The following is a 5,320-nucleotide window of genomic DNA, read 5'->3' as shown; positions in this document are numbered from 1 at the left end:
GATACCTCATCACCAGGTGCAGAGACACATAATGATTGTGTGTCTGGAGCAACTTTTGTCAAGAGATTTGCAAATTCTCTTGAGGTTGCTGGATCAGTAGGGCGTTGCGCCCCTACTGACCCCGTCCATTTTTTGGCGGTCCGCCTCGCTGTTGCGATTTCGCAACAACGTCGGATCCGCGACCGTTGCCCTTTTTGGCATACGATCCAAAATTACGTTCAGTACCTTTTGGTGCTGGACGTGGGGCACTACACTCATGAGCGTAATGTCCCAATTTTTGGCAGCGATGGCATTTCTGCGATCGCTTATTATTCGAAAAGCGAGGTTTCTCGCTTTCGACATAGGAAAGGTCCATGGGTTCTGGACCTCCTAGTTCGTGTCGTCTAGGTGGACGATATGATGACGAACTTGCTTGAGCCTGTCTCAAGCTAAAGTCCTCCTGTTCCGCTACGGATATTGCTTCTTCAAGCGTATCCAGTTCCAAGCGGAACAGGTGGGTCTTTACGGGACCATCCGTAAGACCTTGCATGAACACCGTAATCAACGTGTGTTCATGGACTGGGTTATTGGTAATTAACTCGCTAAGAGTCGTATGTGCTGGGCATATGCGTGCACATCACGCTTGCCTTGCTTAAGTTTCAAAAGTTCTGAACGAGCTCTGAACTCAGCTATTGGTGGTTCAAAAGTCTGTTTGAGTCGGGTTTTAAAAGCATCTAGCGACCCAAAGACGTATGGGTCGCGCAACTTAAGACCTAATGCCCAAGTTTTGGCACGACCTGCCAGATTTGATTGAGCGAATGCGACTTGAATTTGCTCGTCGATGATGTGACGTGCTTTTATGGCATCATCCAACTCGACAAACCATCTCAAGAGGGAGTCTTCTTCGACTCCCCTATACTAAGAGATGTCAATCTTTAAAGTTTCGGGACGACGCGTTTGCGTCATCCCAGGTACAGGGGTCTGTATCTGTTGTAACCTCAACAGTTCTGCCTGTTGAGAGCCTTGCTGATTCAGCAAGGCTACTTTTTCCTTCATCTCGTCAAGTTCATGTTGTATGAACTTGGCGATGGTTGAATGGAGGGCATCTCTGTCTAAGTTGGACATTAATGCCAAGATTGCATCGTTTCCTTCGGTCTAACTAGTTCGTTCAACCGCACTCCTTTCTATATCACTTAGAAAGGAGTAGCTTTCAGGGAAAACGTGATGCGTATTCCCACTATCATCTAACATGTCCATGTTAGATGTGAAAAATGTGGTCCTTGGACCGACTACAAAGTGCTATTAGGTGTAACGGGGCACTAAGACTTGCACTGCTTCAGTACAAGTCCACTTCGCACTGCTTCAGTTGCGAGTGGTGCCCTACGTTATTTCACGTACACTAGTACGTGCAGAGGAAGACTTCTCTTTAAGACAAGTAACTTAAGGAGGGTAAAATGAAAACTGTGTTAATATATTTAAGTGTCTTTTGTTCTATCTTTGTAAATGCTAACGTAATTATAATCTAATACTCATCATGTAAATGAATTCTTATCTCTATCTTATCTGCAAAACTCTCTTTGATTACTCCTACAGCTGATTAGTCTGCGAGATAAATAGGTATAATGGTCTACACTTATTTATGGATAAGAATTCTGAATATTACTATATAAAGTAATATCCTGCAAATATTATCTACCTTTTTGATAATGTATTAATTAACAACCTTTAAGTGTTAGTTTCATGTAACTATACACCCCGTTACACTCAGCAGCGCCAAAAGCATCGCTTACAGCAACCAAATGTAAGTAGTGTTCTGGCCATGACCTTTCCGGATTCTGTTTAGTTGTCATCAACCTAATCGATTGTGCTGGTGTTATCTTTTTCTTGAATGTCTAGCCCATGGCGTGCTCAAGCGTAGGATTCTCAAGTCTCCACTTCTCAAATTGTATGTTAAAGTATTAAAGTACCGTTTGGCTGTCCTCACCAAGATAGTGTCTCAATGAATCTGCTTCAATCTCTTCACATCACTGAGAACCACATGCGAGCTGTGCCAGGTTGACTTGTCGAAGCAAGCTTCTCTTTCAGTCAAAAATATCATACAGCGAGCCTTTACTAAAGCTCTTCCCATCAAAAATACGTATACTAAGTTTCCGCTGAAATGTGTCCGGTACACTGATCCATACTGGGGGGGGGCTGAGAAAATGGTTGCTGCTGCTGATACATCGACACCTTCTGAGGCTGTGACAGGGTAGCTTGAGGTGGCACTGGCTCATAAAATGTCCCGTTCCACCGCTCAACATCTCGATCCTCGTTGCAACGGCGGTGTAGGCGGGCACGTCGTAATGCAGCCACACTCTACATAGACACACACCCTAGAATAGCGTGGAAGCGGTTTAACCAGCTTCTCTTGCATGCAGTGAGGTAGTTGTGGTGGGCGCGTTAGCGACCTCACCCAACGCACTAAGTACTTTAGTTAAGTGTCGTCACGGGAGCGGTAATCCGGCTCCTCGTGCGCACTTACCAAGTTGGAAGTAGTTTTCAGACTAATTTATATTAAATCGTATTAAATATAAATACCTTTTTTACCAAATAAAATGTCATCTCTATAGATAACACTTAATATGTATTGCGAGCGTATCTTTCTAAATACCTCGCGTAACGGATGACGCTAGCCGTCACCACGGATGACGCTTAGCGTCATCCCTCCTAATGTAAATGCACCCATGTGCATCACATACGCAAGGGTTGATCACAAATGTGAACCACACCCGATTGCTGGGTCTAATTACTTTAATTTCGTAATTGACCATCTTCTTAAGTACATTAAGTGTACTTAACGGGGACTGTGTAACGTTAAAGCAACTTTAGCCCGTTATATCATCCTCCCCTTACAGAACGAAACCACATTTTAAATTCGTTAAAGAGGAGCGAGGAACTGCGTGCAGCTTTACGCACCGCTAGTTCACTCAATCACTCAAGCGACCTGTGTTCATATACACGGCGCCAAAGATGCCACCTAGAAGGGGCCACGTTGGCAAGTCGTCTGCAAAGACGCCAACTCAACCTCGCACTAAGCGCACGCGCCGCATTAATTCGCCGGCCGCGTCTAACGCCTTAGTCGAAACGCCGACAGCTACTGCTGCTGTCGCGTTAACAGGTCTAAAGGATCCATCCAACTTAAACAGTGAGGATGCGGATCCGTCGTTGATTGTCGACTACAATGTGTCGACACCGTTGCCGTCACCTCATAGCAGTGATGCAAACAACGAGCCATGAGACAGGATGATGGTGCATTATTGCCATCCAAACTTCTCGCATGGCTCACAAGATGGAGAAAGCAACATTTACGAATGCTGTCTCGTCGTCTGCGGTGGATAGCGCAGCGACAGGTAATGAGGGCGCTGCCCATAAAGGCGCAGCTGCTTCTCCTTATGTATAACCACAATGCCTTATGCTCAGACCAAAATCCATAATGGTTCTGACATAGAGGATTCGGAGCCTAAACCTCCGCCAACGACACGTGAACGTTCTCAGTCAGTGTCACAAGCCAGTCGTTTTGAACGTGGCTATGTGACGGGTGGCATGTCATTGATGCCCCTTCCATCTTAATGGACTCGTTTAGACTGGCCAAGAGCGTCGCTCCTAGAGCGCGCTCTTGTAAACGCACATGATGATTATGGCGTCTTTAAATTATGGAGCTCAAAGAAAATCGCTTGGTCGTATTTTCCCGATCCCGGTCGTGTTGCGCTCGAATGAAACGCCCGACCAATACAAGGCGGAATTCCTGTGCCGCATTCATCCGCATTCCGATCCGATGAAACAGCGGTCGCAGCGAATTTATTGCACCCGCTTGCGTGTGAAAGAAATCATGAGCAGTACTGTACCCCCTGTTTCTTATCACAAAGCTACTTCTGCTAGTCCATTTGAGACTAGCGAAATGGACCAGCAGAAGTGCTTTGAAGGCCTCAGCTGGTGCTCCTTTTCATAGGCAGCACCAAGCCGGGCACATCAATACGTAGGGTATCGATCGGTTCCCAAGAGTCAAAACTCTTCGGGTAACCTTTCCATTGGACGAGGATCTGGTACCCTATCCTCACGGAGCGGTGGGCAAGCAACCTTCCAACAAGGAAGCGTTGATTCCCACCCGCATCCATCAGTGCAGGTGGCGCCCGATAGGAGTGGCGATCTCGCTCGACTACTCGCGGCTGCCTTATCTTCGTCCGTTAGTCACAAGCGTTTAGCGCTCCTAAACTTCGTATTGCGGATCTCGAGGGTCAATTCTCGCGATTGACCTCGGATCTTGTTGATGTCCGAGCGAAGACTCGTCAGGGTTATGAACGCCTGAAGACTCGCTTGGACCTTCTCGAGAGGATAATGCTGAGGGATCCGCGTTACTCGCGTGATGTCCCTCGCTCTCCGAGTCCTGTTCGTGGAAGGAGGGATCGGTCTGATAGCTTTTTGCCTTCACCGTCTCCCTCACCCGAACGACGCTCAACTCACAGTCGGCGTCACCATCGGTCTCCTTAACCAGATGGGGATATGTGACCTCATTTGGGTCTACATACCGTTTCAGACGACCCACGTAAAATACGGGGTGCGTCTTCATATACGGGGGAAGGGTGAGCCTATAATTTAGGTCTCCAACCTCTTCAACCACCGTAAAGGGCCCAATGAAACGCGGCAACAACTTCGTAGTACCTCCAGGTAGTACAGAAATTGCATTTTTAGGTAGGGTAGCAGTACTTAATAGTACTTTTTCACCCACTCTAAAGCGTTCATTGTTTTTGCGACCATTTCGGTCCGCATATTCTTTTTGCTTGTCCTGTGCGCTTGCCATTGCGTCACGGACTTTACGTGTGATGGCTAATCGCTCATCCACAAAGCGTTGAGCCTCGCTCACGCTTTTAGCATCAAACTCGCCTATGATACCGCCAAGAGGTCGGTCATAAGGCGTAGTTTTATTGACCACTGCTAAACTGGCAGGGTCACTAGGGCAAGTTTCTGTCTTTGAGATGATACCCTCATGGGTCATCGTCATATTGACGAAACTATGTCCCTCTTTCGCACCGAGCATAGTGAGGGGCCCTCCCCCACTAAGACTCGGGCTGCGCACAAACGAGACTGGCGTCCGAGGATGGCGCAGTCCGTTAATATAAAACGGTGTCTCACCCGTACTGGCGTGGACACTGTTATTTATAGCGAACTCCACAAAGGGCAATTGCTTGCTCCACTCTTTGGGAGTTGCTATAGTGCGTAAGACATCCGCCACGACCCGATTGGCACGTTCTGTTTGGCCATCGGTCTGGGGATGATCTGCGGTCGACATGTGGAGCTTGCTACC

Source organism: Bremia lactucae, linkage group LG6, assembly GCF_004359215.1.
Source record: "Bremia lactucae strain SF5 linkage group LG6, whole genome shotgun sequence".
Taxonomy (NCBI): Eukaryota; Oomycota; class Peronosporomycetes; order Peronosporales; family Peronosporaceae; genus Bremia; species Bremia lactucae.
The sequence above is the reverse complement of the archived record's forward strand: the minus strand, read 5'-3'. Positions refer to the sequence as shown.